The sequence below is a fragment of the Barbus barbus genome (genome assembly GCF_936440315.1).
Source record: "Barbus barbus genome assembly, chromosome: 10".
Taxonomy (NCBI): domain Eukaryota; kingdom Metazoa; phylum Chordata; class Actinopteri; order Cypriniformes; family Cyprinidae; genus Barbus; species Barbus barbus.
In genome coordinates this window covers 19,681,334-19,706,797 of record NC_136738.1, presented here as the reverse complement: position 1 = coordinate 19,706,797, position 25,464 = coordinate 19,681,334, and positions in this window count along the sequence as shown.

The following is a 25,464-nucleotide window of genomic DNA, read 5'->3' as shown; positions in this document are numbered from 1 at the left end:
TGCATCTTCAGCGGCTCAGATGTCAGGAGTAAATAGCGACTGCTATGTTCATTATTACATCCAACAAACGAACACCTCAATCGCTTAGGAGCCATTCTTGTCTACTCCTGCTCCAGCGCTGAAAGACAGATGACAACTCACTCAGGGCGGGTCTAAGGTAAAACACTAGTGTCAATCAACAATCGTGGGAGGGGCCTGGGTCTGTGTGAAGTCACACAGACAGGCATCTGAGAATGGCTTGATATGAGAAAGGGGAAATGATTTAACGAGATAAAAAAAATAAAACACTGGGTGGATTTTTATCATTATAGGGTGATTGTGTACACACACTGCCAACACACATTTCAGTTCAAACTACTTTGTAAAAGTGCTTGTCGCAACCGATGACCCCTTTAAATGAACTGAAGAAAGCAGCACTTATTTAGTGAACATTACAAGAAGTTATTCAGTAATCTTATGAAAATAATCTCAGAATCAATGTATGTCATAATTAGCAGTTAATATACTTTTACATTATTCAGCTGTGACTGATTTACAGATTGAGAGGGATTCACGTTTTAAACGGCATGTAGAAATTGCATGCAGAGGGATGGTATTTCACACCATTTCTTTTCAGTGATGTCACTACAATGTGGCTGTGCACCATCTGAAAAGATCCAACACAAAAGATTTCAATTATAGGATTTATTGTAGTCTTGACAGAATGACAGAATCTTTTCACTGAGCAGAAATTATACAGGTCTAAAATGTTTTTAAAAATGGGAAAGCTTGTTTTGTCACATGAACGATTCTACAAATGTTTACAAGAGAGAGAAAAAAGTAAACTAACTGACTGTGTATAATACTGGTATATAAATAAAAGATTTTGTGATAGGAAAACTAAATAAAGTTTCTTATAAAGCAAATATCACAATCAATTTCTAAAAATATTCTTTCACAAATGGTATAAAGTAATTAGCTCATGGCATGAAAAACTGTATGTATTATATAAATAAACATTAATATTTCATTAGCATGCAGACGAAGTCCAACAATTAAACATAAATGTTTCCTGCTTTTAGAATAGACGTCGGTCTCACAGTTGCTTTCACTTATTTACACCAGAGACTGTAGTCTCTAGTAATTTCAAAATAATGCTCACTTGCTTTCTTAAATACTTTCTAGAAACTCAGTCTGGCACACAAAACATTTACTTTTCTTGCTGTATTTCTATATGTACATCTAGACGCAAATGAATGTGTCCTTTACATGACATTTTACAATGGTTAAACAACGAGCCACATTATGTTGTCTTAAATTATTAATCATTTTACATAATTCAATAAAATAGAAATGAAATAACATGACACAGATATGTCATACTAGGACTGTGTTTAAATGTGAGTGGGTCACGATAAATCTGTGATGATAAAAGCCTTTGCAATTACGCAGTGATGATATCTAACGCAACTGCATTATTTTCTCATTAAAGTGAGCTCAAAAGAAATTAAATCACAGGAAAAACATAATGAGCAAATTAAACATGGATTATTACAAAACTGATGGTTTATATCATACATTCACCTAAAAAGCTGACTATACTTAAGAAATGATCATCCCAACCAATATGAGACAACGACCTTTAAAAAGAATTTGACTGCTAAGGCTCTCCTTGCAAACTAGTTTAGTAGCGAACTAAAATGTAGGCTATTTTATGGAAGAACATTTAAATTCAACGCCACTTTTGTAGTGAACAGCTTTACTTCCACGTCCACAGCTTCTTCTAAAAACCACTGGGCTGGCATGACCCTACTCTCATCTTTAATCAACTCCACACAATAAACACTTCACACAGGTGTTATGCAAAACACTTAGAGGCTGTTTGGCCTGATACATTAATAGGAGTCTGTTGGCCACAAGCCCTGCCTAATCCAATGAATATTTTTGACATATGAAGGTCTGCATGAACAATATGACTCAGTGTGTCTGTGCTTTGCATAAACATATGGTTATGTTCATATTCTCTTGTGTCTTTGGACAGTATTGTTGCAGTGTGTTCTGCTCCTGATGGAAAGAACATCTGACTAGTCTATCCACGGTGCAAGAGTCAATATGGCCAAATATTTAACATACGTACAGCACAAAACACACAACAGATGGTACGTCTTCATAAACAAGTTGGTTAAGCATGTCTTAAGGGAAAATCTTGTGTGTTAGAAATCATTTTTATTTGAAATAACTATAGACACTAAAAAAGCTATATAGGTACTTAATATTCCCTTATACTATTTTCATTCTTTGCACTTGCACATGAATTACATATAAGTTGCACTCTCTCAAATAGATACATAAATTATTATTATAAAAAAAAAAAATTGGGGACAGATTCTTTTTTTTTAAGAAATTAATTTTAATTAAGAAAATTGATTGCTAAAGGATCATGTGACACTGAAGACTGGAGAATTGATGCTGAAAATTCAGCTTTGCTATCACAGTAATACATTACATATTAATATATTAAATAGAAAATAATGAACAATATTTTTATTTTTTAATTAACTTTTTAATGATCAAATAAATGCAGCATTGGAGAGCATAAGAGACTTCAAAATCATAAAAAATAAGTTCCCCAAACTTTTGAACAGTAGTGAATGTTTTCATATTATTCGGTTACTCATTGGATAATAAGCACTATAATATGTGCAGTCACACAGGCAATGTGATCTTGGTGAAAACCACACATCTGTTCATTATTATACTAACACCAGATGTCTGCTTCAACCTTCTCATGTTATTAAGAGGGCACAGCTTCAGCTTCATATCTGAAGAGATTGCTTCCATAAAAAAAATAAAAAAATAAAAATTTGTTCAGCTGTTTTATGCTAGCACAATCTGTCTTTGAAGCGTGAAATATTTCACAGCAGTGACCTGGACTGTGATTTCCTGGTTGGCTTGCTCCAGAAATACAAATCACTTCCAAGTCCCTATTTAATTTGATAAAATATGGTAAAACAGCAAGAGTGCTGCAATCTTTGGTGCTACATCCTTCAAAAAAATAAATAAATAAATGAAATAACAAGTAAAGTGATTTCTTGCAGTACCACGGTGAGTATTCAAAACACTCTTCATTATATGGAAGAAGTTAATGCAGAGATTAGTAAAAATTGCTGTGAATAATCAACAGTGGGAAGTAATATCTATTAGATAATGTTTACTCTATTCACCTGCAGTGCCTTGTTTCAGTCTATCTTCATTTATTTTTGCAAAACTAATTTAAAGTATTCACTGTTACTCATATACTTCTACAAATATTAGCCATTGGTTAAGAAATACATGGATCACAGTGATCAATACAGATCTTAAAAGGCCAATAAGCAACTAAGTGGAAAAGGAAACAGCTCAAGCACAGCATCAAACAACCCTGTAATCACTTTACCCACAAATCTGTTTATCTTCATCAAGAAGTAGTCAATGTACTGTTTCCAGGAGGGAAAGGATTTGTTTTATATAGCCGAATTGTGTCTACCAAATGAGAAGGATTGCATTTTCTGTTATTAATCATAGTAACAGCTCTCTGTGGTTTTCAGAAAGGCAATGGAAAGAGTAAAAGTGCAGCTTTAATGTCAGGTGATCGAAACTGAATAAAGGCAATTAAACATTGCATTTTATTTATAGGAAACATGGACAAGTTCACCCTCTGTGAATCCTCCCTGCATTTTCGTGTTTGATGAAATGCAGTGCATATTTCTGCATTACTTATTTCTTTCATCTTAGCTAAAATGCAGCATAAATATTAATATAGCAGATAGTTTCTTAATTCGCAGATTACAACACGAGAATGCATTTCCAATATGTATTTCCATTCTAATGTTCTTCAAAACTATATCCTTGGATATGCTTTGAACCACCTTTCACACTTTGCACATCCCTTTCATGCTGCAAACCTTCATTGTTCTACAGTCCAGTGCATTTCAAATGGTGTTGATCAGGAAATAACTGGATTTTTGGAAGATCTTCAGGAACAAAGACAAGCCATTTCTGACTCAACAACAGAAAAAGCTCAACCAATGTGTAAACTGTCTCTTTAGAACGAACTCTTCAAATTTGAGTAATTAATTAAACGATTTCATCCTTCGTTTCATACATATGTGTGTTTGTTTGTAGATGTGCATGTGGATTTACATGTGTGTGTGTGCTGGTTTTAGCAGGGCTGTGAGAGTGTCAAGTATTGCTGTTATCCATCACCTCAGTGTCTCCCATTTCAGCAGCTCACTTAGAGATAAAGCTATTGTTTATTTATATACAGACAAGATGTCATTTTCTTTAGCATGTTCATTGATGTTTGCTTCTCCTGTGGTTTTAAACGAATGCTCATTTGTCTGAGTGTAAGAGTCAATTGAATTTGGAATAAAGACAATTACCGGTTCCTGTTGTGTTGAGGAGTATAATCCTTCCTTCTTTAAGTAGTATTACTCTTGGTGATTCTATTTGACAGAAAAGAACACAGTGATCTCGTGGTCAAATAAAATGTGCTCAAGCAAGAAAATGTGGTGTTATGATTCTGTAACAGCCAGTGAATTATCCAAATTAATTAACATTATGATAACATTGATTTATCTTATAATTTCTTGCAAAAATGCTATTCATCTTCATGTGAATTGCTTTAGCAAGTTAATACAACTTAATATTACAGTATTAGTTGTTAAAGATATGGTGCTATATAGCACCATTTTTTAGTGTGTAGAATCCTGTATCAATAGATAATATATAGTAACTTACATTTTAGACACTGTACACAGAAAACAAGCCTTTCAAATCAATAAATGTGACCTGTGCTGGCAAAATGAGTCACAGTGAGCAATAGTTCCCCAAACGTTCACTTAAGACATAATAGATTATGTTTGCGTGAACACTGTATGCAGTATGTGTTTAGGGATCACGCACTGGCGGAAGCACCATTATGTGTGCGATATGACAGCGGCAGTGCAAGAAGCGAGCAGAGAAAAAGGTACTCCTCTCAGAAAATGTACAAATAAAGATCATTTTAGATGTTTAATTACTATTTGGAGCATTGAGATCTCTAGACGATGGCTTAATGGACTAATTTTTGTGAAAACCTGAAATTCAACCAAAATCAAAATTTTTCACTTTTTTGTCTGTAGCTCAAAATTAGCCCATGAACATTCAGACTCATTTTGCCAGCACGGGTCACAAATGATTTCAGACATTTTATGTAAAATGGTCCAGGATGATGACTGAGTGGTTGTTAATGCAAACTGATGATATTCACAGCGTTAAACTACTTGGCACAAGATGACTGATTCATGATACATAAGCAGCCAGTGAGCTTACTGCTTTACATTTAAATGGCTGGTTAGCATTCACTAGAGCATTTCGCAGCGCGCTTTAATTTTTTTTGAAACCCTCCACGTTCCCCAGCTCCACCTGCATAGATCTGCTACAGGTTATTATATATGCTATTGTAGTATGCCGCTAACCAAGCACTAACCATGAGGCTATTGGAGCCGACAGCAGCAGTATGTCTTAAATACTCACAACATTGTATCGCATATGTATTTGCAGTAGCAAGTTCTTGTACTTGCTTTGCAGCAGCAGCAGCCATAATCTACAACAACAGCAATAACTAACAGCAACAACACTTCAGCAGCACTTCCACCAAGACAAATACATTAACATTGTTAGCATTACCATGCTAAAATCTTCAGAGAGTTGTCATGATAGAAATGTGTTTTTAAACTAACTGATTGAGTAAACAATTCAATGACTCATAAAGTCCGCCAAGTCATTTGTCATTGCCTTCTTGCATAACAATGTAACCTGCAGAAAGAATCACTTAATCCGTCACTAATCATGCACAGACTATGTCTGAAATGACTGAACATGGACAAGTGGAGTGACATAAACAGCATTAGACTCTTATATAGAAACTCTAAGAACGCAGTTTGATTCAAGTCTGATTCAAGAACGGGAAGTAACATTTAAAAAAAATATTTTAAATTACAGTTTTGAAGTTTTCTCTTTTAACAGTAATGATTTCTCTTAATATATTTGTAAAACGTAACAATATATTCCACATCATGTGTTATTTATCCTTTGTTTGTGATCTTACTCTATGAGAAAGAGAATTTAAAACAAGATAACAGATGTGTGTCAGAGTGTTAATTGTCCACTTGAACTCAAAGAGAAGCTCAGTTTAACATCTTTGAGAAGGTGAGGACAGAAATAATTTCTTCTGTAAGTTTCACATAAGGAGGTCTGCTTTAATCATTGAACACACTCACAAGACACACTTCCACAGGATAGGCCTGACAAGTGCCCCATCATCCTCCATCTCATCTGCTTATCTCACTTTAGCAGCAGGGGTCTCGCCATGCTGGGGTCTGTAAATGGCAGCACAAGTGCAGTTTTCCTGGACCAGCTCAGGCAAGTCTATTGATCTGGTTTGGCCACCGGACTTGGCAGGGGGTGGTATTGTCAATAAGGTGCAACCTGTACAGCTGTGGAATCAGTTGGCAGCCATTTAATTGAGGATTACATGCTGATGACCTATCCTCCTCATTGGAAATGCATCATGGGAGATTGATATTGATAACAAACAGCAACATCTGTCACTCACACCAGTGATAGCCAAGGAGGTCTATAATTCTAAAGCCATCCGTCAGTACTCCCATTTATCCCAATGGCAGTTGCTTGGCTGGTGATGGACCCCTCAGAGGTGCATAATTTGAAATCTGCCATCCAAAATTTTGAGACCAGCAAATATGACAAAATATATATAATACAAGTCAATTAAGCTTTCACAACTGTGGATATTTGCTCAATTTAATGTTGGAATTGTTTCAGATTTGGCATGGCTTTTTTATGTCTTTCCTTTCCTTGTTTGATATTCTATAACAGGTACTCAGGTGTAATTTTAATGGATTCTATACAACAATACAAGATACAAAAAGTAATTAACCTGGCATCTGCAGTGGTGTGATTTAGGATTTAGAGAAAACACCCTCATAAATCAGTATGGAACTGTATTCAGAGTAAAGCAAATGCAAGTTGATTTTTATGACAACAAACAATATCCATGAAATTCATCAAGCACTGTGTAATCAAAATACTCTTCCACTGCAGCTGTCTGATTCATCCCTCAAATGTTTACCTGCCTCTACTTTCATCATCAGAAAAGGATGCAACTAAATAAATGCTATTATTGGTGTGGGCCTTTCAGTCACTAAGAGAGGCTCATGCATACCGGTCTCACATACAGATCCTATAAAGATGAATGGGTGCATGTAGATTGCGTTCTAAGGAATATTAAGTCTTTTAATATTGATTAATGTAAGCCGTTGATTTTATTAAAGGTGAAGAGGTTTCAGGGAGGCTGAACAGGCCTGCCTCAGTGACATGCACCTTATTCAATACCCAGCCTTAATATTTCAAATTCAAAATGCTGTTTGACTTGAGTTTAAAATTAGAGAAGCAGAATTATACAGTATGAATTATACATGTATATTTTAAACTACCGTTATAAAGTTTGGGGCTGGTAAGATTTTTAATGTTTTTTAAAGAAGTCTCACCAAGGCTGCATTTGCAATATTTGATCAATTCAAAACATACAGAAAAAACAGCGATATTGTAAAATATTTCTATTCTGTTTACATTTAAATGCCATTTATTCCTGAGATGGCAAAGCTGAATTTTCAGCAGCCATTACTGCAGTCTGCAGTGCCACATGATCTTTCAAAAATCATTATAATAAACTCATTATTATAATAAAAATAGCAATGTAACAATGCAAAAGTCATACCCATTTAATGCATCTTTCAAAAAGTAGATATATAAATAAACAAATAAATGAATAAACAAACAAATAAATAAATCTCAGTGACCCCAAACCTTTGAACATTGTGTCTATTGAGCTACAGTTAGTAATGAGGCTAACTTAAAAAAAAGAAAAAAAGAACAACTGCAATAATGTCAGAGAACGACCAGGCTTTCCTCTCAACCAATTGCCACGATCCACGTCACCAGAGTTCTAATCACCCGCACCTGCACCTCATCAGCGAACAATCACCACACACTTAAAAGCACTCTCCTCAATCACAACAGTGTCCGATCTTGTTGTAACATACAAGGACCGACGCTCTCAAGACTCATAGCTGAGTATACTACCTGACGATACTTACCTGTTGAAACTTACCTCTTGTTCTGCTCCTCTTCATCTTCCCCATCCGCAGATCCAGACGCTCGACGACGGACACTGTTGTGGTTACCACTCACTGGACACGTATCACGGCACACAGAGCACTCCCCTGCACGCTGGAGGTTCCCGCTGTCATCATCCCTGTCAAAGACACAGTGACTGAGTTTATCCCGGCTCACGGGTCTCCTGTAACTCCATTGACTTCTACTCATCTCAAGAATACCAACCCCTCAGTTCTTCCGATTCCCGATTCACTATTAAACACCTTTGTTCTTTCACTAACCTGCTGTGTCTGACAAGTTCATTACAGAAGATCGGACCCGGACAGCAACATCATGAGTACAGCTGATCCCTTCCAGGAACTTGTCGACACACTCAAGAGGATCCTCACTCATTCCACCTCTCCTCCCGCACCAGCTCCAGTACCTTCTCCAGCCACTTCCGCATTCAGCTCTTCTTCACCGATCATGTTCGCCAGTCCCATGGCCCGACCAGCGCCGTTCTCAGGTGATCCCGAGGAGTGCAATGGCTTTTTGTTACAATGCTCACTAACTATTGATCTGCATCCTCAGATGTTCACCTCCGATCAAGCAAAAATTGCCTTTGTGGTCACCTCGCTCCGGGGACCAGCCCTCAGTTGGGCCGAGTCGATCCTGAGCCAAGCCGGTCCCGCAACACATTCCTATGTCCAATTTCTCGCCCACTTCAAAGAAGTATTTAGCAGCTCACCGGGGGACTCATCGGTAGGCGAACAATTATTTAAGTTACGTCAAGGCTCATCGACTATCCATCAACACGCTCTGAAGTTCCGCACCCTGGCAGCCACGAGCGGTTGGAATGAGCCTGCACTACTTACTGCCTTCCGACAAGGCTTAAACCCCCGGTTGAAGTTACATCTCGCTGCTTATGATGATACTTATGGGCTCGAGAAGTTTATACAGCTCGCCATCCGCTGCTCGAACCGTATGAAGGCATGTCTTTCTGATACTCCCTCACCATCTGCCATTGCTACTCCTCCAACTTCCCAGCCAGAGGCCAGACCCTCACCGGAACCCATGCAGACAGACATGTTTCGCTTGTCCCCCTCAGAACGACAAAGAAGAATCGCTAACAACCTGTGTCTGTACTGTGGTGACCCAATCCACCGAATCTCATCATGCCCACAACGTCCTACTCGACTTGCGGTGAGTGGCATCCAACCTACCTTTCCCAAGATGAACCCTTTAACTTCCAATGCACATCTGATAATAGACTCTACTCCACTCCCAGTTACCATCCTCCTCGACTCCGGCTCGGCCGGGAACTTCATCTCCGGCGATCTCTGTCGAAGGCTCGACCTCCCGATCGCCGCGACAAAGACCACTTACCAGATCCAGTCCATAACCGGTATGCCACTCACTCCCAATCTTGTTGAGAATTGTGTTGGACCGTTGCAGCTTCGCGTAGGGCAACTCCATCAAGAATTCATTCACCTGTTGGTACTGGAAGAGGCAACTGTTGATGTCATCTTGGGTCTGCCCTGGCTGGTGAAACACAATCCAATATTATCCTGGAAGTCTGGCGAGGTGCTAAAGTGGGGTTCGTCCTGTTTCCCTCAATGTTTCCCGTACTTACCTCGACCTACTCATTGGGCAACCGTTTCACTTCCCCTACATGCCACCACTATCGAGAGTCCTGTGGATCAAAGATCCGTGGATATCCCTTCTGAGTATTCTTCTTACAGTGACGTTTTCTGCCCCCAGCGAGCTGCCAGACTTCCACCGCATCGGCCATGGGACTGTGCAATTGACCTGGTTCCGGGTGAGCCTGTACCACGAGGAAAGATCTATCCCCTCTCACTACCTGAACAGAAGGCCATGGAGGAGTACATCGAGGAAGCCCTCCATCAAGGCTATATTGTACCGTCCACGTCCCCTGCTGCTTCCAGCTTTTTCTTTGTGGCAAAGAAGGATGGAGGTCTACGTCCGTGTATCGATTACCGTAAGCTCAACCAGATAACTGTCAAATTTCGCTATCCCCTTCCTCTTGTCCCAGCAGCCTTGGAACAACTCCGCGGTGCCACCATCTTCACCAAACTGGACCTCCGCAGCGCGTATAACCTCATTCGCATCAGGGAAGGGGATGAATGGAAAACCGCTTTTGTGACCCCTACTGGCCACTACGAATATCGGGTCATGCCCTATGGCCTCGTCAACGCCCCTTCCGTTTTCCAGGGGTTCATGCATGAGGTGCTCCGGGAGTTCCTTCCCCGGTTTGTGTTGGTCTACATTGATGACATCTTAATCTACTCCCGGAGCCTGGCCGAACATCGCCAACACGTTGCGGAGGTCCTCCAGCAATTACGAAAGTTCCAGTTATATCTGAAAGCCGAAAAATGTCAATTCCATCAAACAACCGTTCATTTCCTGGGGTACATCATCAGTCATGGTGGCATTCGCATGGACAAGGGGAAGGTGGAAGCCATCACCTCTTGGCCCCAACCCACTACCATCAAGGAACTACAGAGATTTTTAGGATTTTCTAACTTTTATCGTCGCTTTATTAGTAACTACAGCACCATAACCAGTCCCCTCACTGACCTCCTGAAGGGAGGAAAGAAATCTCTCCATTGGGGCCAAGATGCGACCGACGCCTTCAACCGCCTTAAGGAAGCCTTTACGACCGCACCACTCCTAGTCCATCCCGAACCCAATTTACCCTTCACCGTAGAGGTGGATGCCTCTACTACCGGAGTGGGTGCGGTTCTCTCACAGCAGCAGGGGACCCCTCCGAAACTCCATCCATGTGCCTTCTTTTCTAAAAAACTCAGCCCGGCGGAGAGGAACTACGACATCGGAAACCGTGAGTTGCTAGCTATCAAGCTAGCGTTAGAAGAATGGAGACACTGGTTGGAGGGAGCCAACCACCCCTTCCTAGTCTTAACAGATCACAAAAATCTAGAGTACTTACGAGACGCCAAGAGGCTCAATCCTCGTCAAGCGCGGTGGGCGCTGTTCTTCACTAGATTTGATTTCAAAATTTCATACCGTCCAGGTCCTCGTAACATCAAGGCTGATGCCCTGTCCCGGGTTCACTCTCAAGAAGAGGTCTCCGATGAGCCCGAGGGGATCCTCCCTACCAACATTATTGCCAGCCCCATTGTATGGACCTCTCCTCCAGTTGTCTCCGATCCTCCTCCGGCCAATCCGCCGGGCTGTCCCCCGAATCGCCAGTATGTACCCCGGACTCAACGCACGCCTCTCATCCACTCCTCGCATACATCCATTGGTACAGGCCACCCAGGGGCCAACGCTACTCTCTCGCTGCTAAGCGATCGCTTCTGGTGGCCAAACATGGCAAGGGATGTGAGGAGGTTCGTTCAGGGCTGTCCCGACTGCGCGATATCCAAGAGCTCACGTCATCTCCCTGCTGGCAAACTGGTACCACTACCCATTCCCAATCGTCCATGGTCACACCTAGGAGTAGACTTCATTACTGATTTACCACTCTCAGATAAGAATACCTGCATTTTCGTCATCATTGATCGCTTCTCCAAATTCTGTAGACTCCTTCCTCTCCCTGGACTACCCACCGCTATACAAACTGCCGAGTTACTCTTCAACCACGTCTTCCGCTACTTTGGAATCCCGGAGGACATCGTCTCCGACAGAGGACCACAGTTCATATCACGGGTATGGAAAGCATTCTTCTCTCTCCTAGGTGTGACCGTCAGTTTGACCTCTGGATACCATCCTCAATCCAACGGGCAGACTGAACGCAAAATCCAGGAAATAGGGAGATTCCTGAGAACCTTCTGTCACGGCCGCCAGAACTCCTGGAGCCAGTTCCTAGGCTGGGCCGAGTACGCTCAAAACTCCCTTCGGCAAGGCACCACTGGTCTCACTCCCTTCCAGTGCGTACTCGGTTACCAGCCTCCCCTATTCCCATGGTCAGGAGAACCATCTGACGTACCCTCGGTAGATCACTGGTTCCGGGAGAGCGAGGGAGTCTGGGACTCGGCTCATCACCATCTTCAGCAGGCAGTGCGCAGGCAAAAGATCTCCGCCGATGCTCGTCGCTCGACCCCACCTGATTATCATCCAGGACAAAAGGTTTGGCTCTCCACACGGGACGTCAGGCTGCGCCTGCCTTGCCGCAAGCTTAGTCCCAGATTCGTTGGCCCCTTTACCATTCTGGAACAGGTCAATCCGGTAACCTTCAAACTACAACTACCTGCACACTACAAGATCCACCCCACATTCCACGTCTCACTCCTCAAGCCGTATTTTCCTTCTGTCTCCCCAGAGCCTGGTCCGGTCGAGGAACCCCCTCTCCCTCTCATCATTGACGACGGTGCTATCTATAAAGTCCAGGAGATTTTGGATTCCCGGCGTCGGGGTGGTCAACTCGAATATCTAGTCGACTGGGAGGGGTACGGCCCAGAGGAACGCGCTTGGGTTCCCAGGGATGATATACTTGACCCGGATCTATTAAGTGAATTTCATTCCAACCATCCTGATCGCCCTGCTCCTCGAGGACGAGGTAGACCACCACGACGCCGGGGTCGGCCCTCAGGAGCGGGCCGTGGAGAGGGGGGTACTGTCAGAGAACGACCAGGCTTTCCTCTCAACCAATTGCCACGATCCACGTCACCAGAGTTCTAATCACCCGCACCTGCACCTCATCAGCGAACAATCACCACACACTTAAAAGCACTCTCCTCAATCACAACAGTGTCCGATCTTGTTGTAACATACAAGGACCGACGCTCTCAAGACTCATAGCTGAGTATACTACCTGACGATACTTACCTGTTGAAACTTACCTCTTGTTCTGCTCCTCTTCATCTTCCCCATCCGCAGATCCAGACGCTCGACGACGGACACTGTTGTGGTTACCACTCACTGGACACGTATCACGGCACACAGAGCACTCCCCTGCACGCTGGAGGTTCCCGCTGTCATCATCCCTGTCAAAGACACAGTGACTGAGTTTATCCCGGCTCACGGGTCTCCTGTAACTCCATTGACTTCTACTCATCTCAAGAATACCAACCCCTCAGTTCTTCCGATTCCCGATTCACTATTAAACACCTTTGTTCTTTCACTAACCTGCTGTGTCTGACAAGTTCATTACAAATAAACTCTCAAATATTTTTTTTTTTTACAAGATTTAAACAATCCTTACTTCATTTGTACCTCCAGTCCACACAGCAGTTAAAAAGATGTCAATCTAAACAGTGTGTATGAGCACAATGTAATATCACTTAAGAGACAAAAGAAAAGCTTAATAGCTTGGCAGTCTGACTATACACTGACATTTTGGAGATGGAGAAGTAATGAGTAATCTTCCAAAACAAACAAGCTAAGCTGTACAAAGCAGGCCCGGTTGTAGGATTGTGTGACTGGGGGGGCATTTCGAAAACTTGGTGGGGCAGCATTATTTTACAGTGGTGCTGGTGGTGTGTGTGTGTGTGTGGGGGTGGGGGGGGGGGGGGGGGGGGTTGTGTTAAAGAATTGTGCTATAGGCCTAATAACAAACAAATACAAATACAACTCATTATATACTACTGTAACATGTCTGGTTTTCTGTTTTCCCCTGTGACCTAGTTTTCCCCATTCAGTTTAATTAGTCATTCAGTTCACCTGTGTTTGCAATTATCTCATTAGTCTCCTATGTTTGGTCCATCCTTTATAAGTCTTCAGTTCTCCCTGTGTATTAGTCCGTTCTCGTCTGTGTAAGCTTGATTTATTGTCTACCTTTTGATATTCTGATTAAAATACCTTTTGTTTGTATCACCGTCGTCTGCCTGCAGTTGTGCCTCATCAGCCCGTGACAGAAGAACGGACCAATACAGTTTTTTTTGCGGCATTTTTTGTTCCCCTATTTTTTCCTCCCCCTTTCCCATGGATAATCCCAACATTGCCCTGCTATGCCTGGAGCAGAGGGACCGCTCCCTAGAAGATTACACCAGGGATTTTGTGGAATTGGCGTGCCTAACGCACTATCCTGACCGCTCGCTTTGTGTATTTTACATCGCCAGCCTTAGCGAGCGGTCTAAGGCACGCCTCCCCGGGAGCGGTCCTCGGAACAACTTTGCCGCATGTGTGGAGTGGGTGCTGGAGAACAATGAACTATTCTTCTCCGTCTGCCCCGCTGATGAGGACTTCTCCAGCCTCACTCCCAAACCAGTGACCAGCCAGCCTTTCTCCTACTGCACGGAGATTTCGCCGGCGCCCACTCCAGATGGAGAGCCTGTGCCTGCCGTGACACGTGAGCCAGATCCGAGACCCGTGATCGAGCCTATCGTCACCCCGGAGCCTGAGCCCCAGGAGTGGTCTGACCAAGTGCGTGAGCCGGCAACATCGTCCGTCCCCGAGGGAATCCTAGTGGAGATCGAGGGCTTGGAGGGAAGCCCCGCCCAAGATGAGGGTGAGCTGCAACTGGCCACTGGCAATTATTCCGAAGAACTTAAGGACATCTTCATGTGGGATCTTATTGACTGGTTTGGGGAGGCATTACCCAGCCCTGTATCTCCTGTGTCTCCGCTGGTTCCGTCCAGCCCTGAATCTCCTGTGCCTCCGCTGGTTCCGTCCAGCCCTGAATCTCCTGTGCCTCCGCTGGTTCCGTCCAGCCCTGAATCTCCTGTGCCTCCGCTGGTTCCGTCCAGCTCGAATCCTCTTGTGTTCCCTCCCAGCCTCCCTCTCCCGCCTCCTCTCAAGCCAGTCAGTTCCTTTACCCTAGTCCCGCTGGTGCCTGTCAGCCCCTCAGCTCACCCTCAGTCTGCGCCAGCTGGGCGCCCTGAGCCATCGCCTCGGGACTTTCACCTGCCAGCTCTGCCAAGGTGTGAGGATTCCCTGTCTCCACCTCCAGCCTCCGAACCCCGGACTCCATCTCGGCCCTCCGAACCATCGGCTCCACCTTGGCTCATAGCTCCATCACCTCCACCGGGGCCCGTCCTCCCACCTGCTCCACCGGGCTCCCTCGTCCCTCCGGCTCCGCCTTGGTCAGTCGTCGACCATCCGCCGCCTTGGGGCTCCATTCCTGCGGCTACACCTAGTCACTCCTCCCCTTCGGCGCTGTCAGGCTCCTCCTTCCCGTCAGCGTCACCTTCATCCTCCGTCACTCCGGCTCCGACGCGGCATTCCGGTTCCCCGCCTCCACCTCAGTCGCCTGAGCCTCGGACTCCGCCTTGGCCCTCCGGATCCTTAATGTCACCCTGGCTCTCCATCTGCTCGGTTCCATCCTGGGCTCCCCTTCCATCGGCTCCATCTCCGTCAGTCGTCCCCAGGGTGTCGTCAAGGCCTTCTCCACCCTGGCTCCTCCCTCCCTCGACTCCGCCCTGGGGCCTCTTCCTGGCTGGTCTCTGGATCTTCATTGGACTTCTCCTGCTCCTGGCTTCCCCTTGGCTCCTCCCACCCTCCACTCCCCCATGGACTTCTTTTTTGGACTCTCTCTTGTTTTTTTTGTTTTTTTTCTGCCACCCTCCTGCTCCACATCCTCCTCCAGAGCCCCCACCCTCCCTCCTCAGTTATTATATGACGGCGTGGGGTCACGCCTTGCCGGGAGGGGGCGAACTGTAACATGTCTGGTTTTCTGTTTTCCCCTGTGACCTAGTTTTCCCCATTCAGTTTAATTAGTCATTCAGTTCACCTGTGTTTGCAATTATCTCATTAGTCTCCTATGTTTGGTCCATCCTTTATAAGTCTTCAGTTCTCCCTGTGTATTAGTCCGTTCTCGTCTATGTAAGCTTGATTTATTGTCTACCTTTTGATATTCTGATTAAAATACCTTTTGTTTGTATCACCGTCGTCTGCCTGCAGTTGTGCCTCATCAGCCCGTGACAACTACACTATAAACACTTTAAAAGAGACAGACATGTAGATGTTTGTGGAAGATGTTTTCTCTGCTTTGGAGGGATGATCGTTTTTAAATAATACCCTATATGCATCAAAATTTGTTAATAGGCCTACTGTACTATAGTTTGGAGTTGGATAATTTTATCAGTTGTATATTATTCATGCATCAATGTTTAACTGTTATAGCTTTTATTAATAACCATTGCTATGTAGCTGATAACTTTGTCTAGTGCTCTTATGAATGTTTATAGCATGATTTGTGAACATTTAACTACTATACTGAATGACCTTTCATAGACTTCTTCATGGTGTTAATGTTTGCATATTTCATTTAATTATTTAATATACTTGTAAAAAATAAATAAAAATAAACTGAAATTATTTCAAATCAAAAAGATATTTCTCACCCTAAACTTTCTACTTTATTAACTTTCTAAAGTGTCAAATTAAGTGGAAAGGGCAAGTCTAAAATCCCTTATGATAGCTGGATCTGGCAACACGGAGGCTGTGCCTGCGTCCTCACTCACAACTCTCTCAAAAACAATCCTTTTTTATATGAGGAGTTTGACAGCAAATGAGTCATTCAGAGAACAAATTTTATTTTTGAACACGAGACATTTACCGAGGTCCGGACCTCGGTGGCCTCATAGCTGGCTACGGGCCTGGTTGGTCAGACTTTATTCACTTCATGAATTATACCTGTTTGGTTTAATTCAAAAGCAATTTTTGACAAATTCATAATGATTCACTTTGATTATTAATTAAATTGTATTAGTTTTAAGTAAAATAGGCAACATTTAAATAATATTTCAATGCTTTCTCTAATGTGTCTTGCAAGAAAATTCTTCAGGATTGTTTATTGCACCAAATGTAATTTCAAAGGAACATTAAATGTATGTATAGTTGAAGTCACCATTACAAGATCTGCAAAATGTTAATTATTTTAATTTTTTTATTTAATGTATTTTGTTATTTTTAGTAGGCCTACAGCTATTTTAAAATAAGCTATTTTTATATAGGCTAATAGATTTTTACATACAGACCACAAAACTAAATAATAGCCTAACTGAAATTACACCAAAAATAGAGTACTTACTTGATTCTTGATTCTTAATTCTTTAAACTGATTCTTAATACTTAATACTATGTAAACCTATGACTTAAAAATATGCGGGGCGTATGAAATTAAAAGTGTGGCATTAAATTTAGATCTGCAAATAGTGCATCATATTTATTTTTATGAGTTTTTACAGCATTTTGCATTATAACTAATCACACAAGATTCTCTTGATTTTATGAACTCAATGGCCAGTCATGCAAGCGTTCAGATGAGTCATGCTGAAACGCTGGGGTTTTGGTCAGTGCGTGCGCTGACTGACACAAGGAGAATTGTGCATTGCAGATTATTGTAGAAATATTTACTCAAGTAAAAGTAAAAGTAATAGTCTGAATAGTTACTTGAGTAAGAGTAAAAAAGTATCGGATAAAAAAACTACTCAAGTAGTTAGTTACTAGTTACTTTGGATCATATACTGAATATAGTCTATTTTTATTTAGATGTATAGATATTTAGATAAAATTTATATATATATATATACACACACACACACAACTGCCGTTCAAAAGATGTTTTTTTAATGTAATTTATTTCAGTGATGCAAATGAATTTTTATCAGCCTTTAAGCCAGTCTTCAGTGTGACATAATCCTTCAGAAATCATTCCAATATCTTGATTTATTATCAATGCTGTTCTTTTCAGCTTTCTATTCATAAAAGAATTGTGAACAAAATGTCACAGGTTCCAAAAAAAGCAGCAAAACCCAGTTGAAAAAAACAGCATATGCTGGTATAGGTATGTTTTGAAGCATGGGATGCTGGTTTAAGCTGGTCCTAAAATGGTCTGACTGACCAGCTTAAGACCAGCACATGACCAGCTAAGGACCAGCATAAACCAGCAAAAGACCAGCATAAACCAGCATCACAGCTTCAAAACATACCAAACTAGCATATGCTGTTTTTTTTCAACAACACTGATAATAAATCAATATATTAGAATGATTTCTGAAAGATCATATGACTCTGAAAACTGGAGTAACAGCTGATAAAAATTCAGATTTGTATCACTGAATTAAATTATATTTTAAAGTATATTAATTCTGTTATTAATTAAGTATATTCATTAATTATTAATTATGTATTTTGTATGTATATAACCTCTGAAGTGGAGAAGAGAGAAATCTCCTCAAATGACCGCTACAGAACATCTGAACATAACGAAATAAATGCATATGACGGATCTTCTTCCGTCGGTTCCGCAAAATGTAAACAAATGTAGCTTTTATTTCTGCAAGCGTAAATATTGTGAAAATATCAATATTAATTGTGTATAAGCAAAAAAAAAAAAAAAACAACTTATAAAAAGTTTTTATAAGCAAAGCTTAGTAACTTATTTAATGAATTAATTCTAGATTGTATTTAATGTAAGGTACATTTACAACAAACTGGTAATGTCATAGTGGTTCGTGTACTGTAAACGAAGCTATACCTACCTGTGGAACCGACAGCACACGCGGTGTTCATCTAATGAAGATCTTCATAGCTAGCAAACCATAGCCTTTGCAGATTTGCTTTCAACTGACTGTAGATCCAAAGCCACGTCTTCAACGCTCTTGATGTTCTTAAACTCTCTGTTATCTGAGTGAGAACCGCTTCAGAGACTCAGCGCGTGCGGCAGGGAACTGAACGAATCATTCAAACTGATTCGCAAACCGATTCAGTTTGCCAACTGGTTTGATCGAGCCTTCGAACAGAATTGACTCAAAAGAATGAATCATTCGCGAACGGACATCGCTCGTTGCCCAGAGAAAGGTAGACGGCGCGGCGTTTGGAATAAATTGAAGCATTTTTGTCTTTATTATTACGTATTGCATTAAGATAAAGTAACGAGAGGAGCGTCACCCACAGTAACTAAGTAAAAGTACCGTTTTTTCACTAAAAATGTACTTGAGTAAGAGTAAAAGTACCCAATTTTAAATATACTCTAAAAGTATTAGTTACTCAAAAAATTTACTCAAGTAAATGTAACGAAGTAAATGTAACTCGTTACTACCCACCTCTGCCAGCAAGCCACTCAGAAATGTTGTCAATATATCTCAGTACATCTCCATAAAAGATTGCAAACTCCAAGATGCATTGTCATTATACTAAGGTTGCACATCTTATTACTATATACACACATTATAGGATACACGCATTATCAGGCATTATAGGAGAAAACTGCTATACTATTTTGGCAAATAAAGGTTTCAAAAAGTATTGAATAAAAGGGTTCCGTTAATGTGTATTAGAGAAAAACATTTATTTCATAATGATATTTCCCCCATTTTAAATTATTTTTCTCCATTGAAAGGTTAGATTTTTTAATTTTTGAAATTGTTGAATTTTTTAAATAATAGATCAAAAGGATTAACAATGCAGATTTATTTCCACAGCCTTCTTTGATCATATTTACTAAGGGTACCAACAATTCTGACCATGTGTGTAACTTTCACACAGTTGCTGTATTTCTGTTTTCTAGAAGGCACAACTGTCTGGTTTTAAAAATGTTGTACAAAACTTCTGCTGCTGGCAATTTATCACCATCATAGATCTGCAAATGGTGAAAAAACTCTTGGATTACAGGGTTATTTGTCATAATTGCTCAAAATGCTTCATATAATGATATGATATTGGGTAGGCTTCAGACAAAGACTGTCCACAGATTAGAACAGAAGCTCCGCCAAGACAAAATGACACATTCATGAACACATTGACTGGATAACAATTCTTTTTAAAAAGCAGAACAATTACAAGTGCATTTTCTGTATGGCATGAGTAACATGGCGGAGGAAAAGGGATATGAAAAAGCTGGACTGGACAGTGATCAGACAGGAATCAGTACTGCTGTGAGAAGAAACCAGATCATTCAATAAGAAACAAATAAGGTGAAGGGACACAGGTAATTGCTGACATTTAACCTTTTGCCCATTGAGCTCGACTTATGTTTTAGGTCACGTAAATGTATATGTCAAAATAATAGTAATTTTGAAATGAACTTACTTAACTTCAGATTCACTGAATTTCTAAAGTCCGAAGACTCCGAATATAAGTAATGCTACATTAAAATGGTGTTATTAAAGTTTAGAGTGGGGTAGAGTGGGGGAAAACAAGTGGGGGTAGAGTGGAGGAAAATGCTCCCTTTAAGGACTGTGTAAAAAAAAAATGTATGTAAAACAAAGTTTAAATGGGTTCAGAAATGTTATCATAGTTTTAGTGACACTGACATAAATTATAAGTCAAGAATGAAAAATGTCCAGAGTTTTCATGTTATTAGATTTTTAACAAAAATTAAATTTGTCAAAACAAAGCAAATTGTTTTAAACATTTACAGCAAATTCATGCAGTTTAAGCTTAAAAAAAAAAAATAATAATAATATAATCAATAATTATGGATTACAAAATTATAAGTCTATTTGAAAAAAATTGTTAGCTCATGCTAACTGGCTAGCTAACTAGCTACCTGATGCTAATTTGAGGTAATTTTATATATAAAGTCCAAATATTTTGATTCAACCAACTTGAATACATTTGATGGAAAAACAAAGTTTTTGATGTTCAGAACAGAATAACGTTTTACCCCACCTGGCTGAGGGCGTTTCATAGGGAACGTCAGTAGATATTAGCCTGATAAATGTTAAGCATATAGTACAGTGGGCCTATATAAATGTAAAGTAAAACACATGGGCAGTTCTGACTAACACTGAAAAACTAATTTGCGTTTCTTCAACTTTTCAAGTGCTTGCAAAGAAATAAAAGCAGTTTTATCTCATAAAGGAACCCGAAACCACATCACAGTTAACATCTTAAGGAAGGGAACATTATTATAAGCACTATTTCAGACATGGTTCTTGTAGCACAAATGGTATGCAGCATTCAGGTGATTAAAAGTAGCTTGACATATTCACAGCAGTGAATAAGGATGAACCACCTGAGGAGGAGGATTTGTGCCGCTCTGTTGCCTGTCTTGCCAGCTTGCAGCTGCCGCAATGTTCAAATACAAGGAAGCTATGTAAAATTCATACAATTCAATCCATTCAGCAAATCACTATTCATGGATTCCCTGTTCAAATCAGAGGTATATAAGAACATGAGTTTGTTCTCAAAAGTTGAAAAAAAAAACATGTAAAACACTGCAAAGAAGAATAATACAGCCTCAAACCACACTTTAAGTTATGATCACAGGCTTTAATTGTTTCTGTAATTCACAATGTTTACGGACCAAGGGAAGCCTCTGTCTTTTAATCCAGTTACAAATAATACCTTGGCTCACCTCCATTCTAAGCCCAGGCATTTGTTTCTATGACAACAGCTGCGTCACAACCCCAGAGAACACTTTATCAATGTACTGCCATCTTTAGAAGATCTGAGGTCACTACTTAAAGCTTGGATAAAAATAAACTTAACAATATATGTACTGAGTTTCTCAAACACAAAGTAATTCAGTTACACCAGTAGGTCTGTGTCTGTGTGAGAGAAGTTGCCCAATCCATCACATAAACACAAAGCAGCAGTTTTGGGACGTTGTTCAAACACTAAACTAATATTATGGCGATGTTATGTATTGCTTTAATATTCAAGATTCAAGATTCAAGATTTTAATTTGTCACATACACAATTATACAGAGTATAACCAGCAGTGAAATGTAGGTCAGGTCCGCTCCAAGGACAGTGCAATTTTAAAGTATACAAATATTAAGAAAAAGAAAAGTAGAATAAAATAAAATAAAATAAAGATAAAAAATATAAATATAAATATAAATGTGCAGGTCAGTATGTTGTTGACTTAGATAATAATAAGAGGAATGTGCAAAAAGTTGTCCAGGGTATGTAAATAGCAGCAATATGAGGTAGAAAAAATTCTGAAGCTTATCGATATGGTGATATTTACATGGAGTCAAGTGATGTTATGACACAGCGTTAGAGTTTAGGAGCCTGATGGCCTGGGGGAAGAAGCTCCTCCTAAGTCTCTCAGTTTTTGCCATCATGCTACGGAAGCGCTTATCAGATGGAAGCAAAGTGAATAGTCGGTTACCAGGGTGATTAGAGTCCTTGATGATTTTGACAGCTCTACTTTTGCAGCGTTTGAGGTAGATGTCCTGCAGAAAGGGGAGAGCAGACCCTGAGATGCGCTCAGCTAAGCGCACAACTCTCTGTAGTGCTTTGCAGTCCTGATTGGAGCTGTTTCCATACCACACTGAGATGCACTGAATCAGTACACTTTCTATGGTCCCTGAATAGAAAGTTTTCAGGACTGCTGGTGAGACCCTGAATTTCCTCAGCTGTCGCAGATGGTACAGTCTTTGCCTGGCTTTCTTAACCTGTGTTTGGATGTGTGTAGTCCAAGTCAGGTTCTCGGAGATGTTTACACAGAGGTACTTGAAGCTACTCACCCTCTCCACAGGGGTCCCACTGATCATAAGAGGAGTGTAGGGCTGCTGCTGTCTCTTCCTAAAGCCCATGATCAGCTCTTTAGTTTTGCTCACATTCAGAGAGACAGTTGTCCTGGCACCATGATGTGAGTCTCTCTACCTCATCCAAGTATGCGGTCTCATCGTTGTTGGAGATGAGGCCCAGAACCACAGTATCATCAGCGAATTTGATAATAGATGTGGAGCTGTACTGACATAACTGAATAATCTCCCACACATAAGACTTGATCTACAGTCTTGATCTCACTTGATCTACACAATCTTCTAAACTGAAAACCAAAAACTCTCAACTTTATGTTTGCCATTTTATGAAGGTCAGAGGCTCTAATAGTTCATTCTAGTAATAAAAATGCAGGTTTGGCCTTGTGTTACTCAACCCATCTGTAAATGTATGCCTTTGTCACTCGGCCCATGTTGTAGTACTGCTCCAGTTTGTTAATTTATGGATAAGGCTTACATTTGTCCTTGCTCTTCCCTGCTCCCTACTAGATGTCATTCAGGCACAATGCCAAAAACATCTGACTCGAGGTCATGCACCACTTCATTGCCCTTCTCACAAAGCTGTTAACATCTGTCTAGCTAAAGTCACAGACTACTGCTCCTCTATGGTGCTAAACTGCATTTTGATTAGTTTAATTCTAAATGATTAAGAAATAATCAGAGCATATTCTTTGTTTGATTTGCCTGGTTAAAATTATGGTTGTCAACATCTGACATTATACAGCATTATAATGTGTACATTATACAGCACATGTTAGCATTAGCACTAATGTGATAGAATCACTTAGAAACCTTATCTGAGTAAACCTTCAACTAACGTCATAACCGTTTGCACCTGGTAACTCTCCCATGACACACACAACCATATGAGAAAGGAACATGATGGAACTATCTACCAAGTACTGTGTACATAGAGCAAATGCCACCCACATGAATTATGTCATGATGCATAGCTTAAATGCATTCACCTACAAAAGGATGATTCAGAAATCTACAGAGAAACTTTTTTTTTTTTAAGAAGAAATTCACATGGGCCTAATATAAAAACACAAGATGTACATTGTTTTCTTTTATAAACACTCTGGAACCCTGCTGAAAAAAACAACAACAACAACAACAACAACAACAAAAACAGCATATGCTGGTTAGGTATGTTTTGAAGCATGGTAGCTGGTTTGAGCTGGTTTAAGCTGGTCTTTAGTTGGTGCTGAGCAACTATCTCCTGCTTAGGACCAGCTCAGAACCAGTTTAAACCAGCTTATGACCAACTAAGTACCAACTTAAACCAGCTCAAACCATCTGCCATGCTTCAAAACATACCTAAACATGGAACAGTGGTGATTTCATTGTAAGTGACTGCAATTGTTTTTTTTTGTTTTTTTTTACAAACGGAAGTCAAAATGATACATACCAAAAGAGAACATTTGAGTTCCTGAAGTAAAAATCTACAGATTTTGCTCTTCCCATATTTTTTTCAGATTTCATAAATGTCTTTCAATATATGTCTGCAAGCTTTTAAGTCATTAATCAACATTATATGCTAGTAAACTCAGTTTCAACTTCATTAAAGAAAACATTTTTAATGGCCAGTGTTAATAATGTTACAATGTTAATAATTCTGAAGAGAAATTCCATTCTAAGAGTGGGAGAACACACCAATGCTCCCATTTATTAAAAAATACAAAACATAAACACACACTACCCACTTTAGTCACAACTCTGCACCACTCACATCTTCTGGATCACCACTTCCCCAATCAAATCCAAACTAACTTTTTTATAGTATTACTTAATCCACAAAATTGCTGCAAGTCATTTTTGTTAAAATATTGTGTGACTAAAGGCTTTCCAAGTATTACTATATTTTAAAAGAAGGTCACTCAACGTCAGTGTTATATGCATTTCAAACAGCAGTCTGGTCCAGTGCATGTAGAAAAACAATTTAAAATGTGCTCAGCCTTTGAAGAGCTCTCATTAATTCCAAGTAATGATGGATGAAAATTGCATGTGGTGACACTGAAATATGTGGATGTGCTTTTTCATAAATTCAGCTGTGATGTGTGGAGTCCAGAAATCACCAATCACAGATATACGGCTACTGCACCAAAAAAGAATTGATACTTAAAGTATAAATCTATGACTAACAACATAATTGGATTAATCAAGTGCTAATGTGCCCTTTTAGGATTTGAAAAGTGTGATGATATCTAAACCAAAAACTGCTAGTGGCACTAATTTTGCAACTCACATTAAAACTTCACACCATACTTAATCTCCTGAGATCATCAAAATAATTTAGCATGAAAACAGAAGATTAACTTGTGACTTAATATTCACCTCCATGCCCAGCTCAGCACAAATGGCAGCTGAATTCACAGCAGGCGAGAAAACATCCTCTTGGCATAATAACTTCAAGCATATCTGCATCCTCCAGCTGTGGCCGCCTTAGCATTCATGAGCAGTGAAACATTTTCCATGTCACTGAAAATGAAGGGCCAGCACATTTCATTGGAGGCCAAGCATTAGACAGAGCGGTACAGTAAGATAGAAGACAAGTATAGATTGGATCTTTGAAGTATGCCATCAAGGGAAATTAGAAATCAGTGCCTGCAGTGATCGCACTCGGCTTAAGTCTTGACATAAAAAATGAATCACTTTCTACCCCCACACCAAATCTCCATTTGACTGCGAGAAGTGGGTGCTCTGCCCCTCTTAAAAAAAATCCCTTTGATTCTCACACCTGAAAGAATCCTTCCCTCATCCACTTCAGTCAGGTATCCACTCACTTCTCATGTGTGTGTTTGGCTCTAAAGTGCGGAGAAATGATACGGCATCTGAAAACTGTGATTGAGGGCTGCACAGCATGTCACTGCCAGGTTACTAAGTGCTGTTTTAATGGCCACTT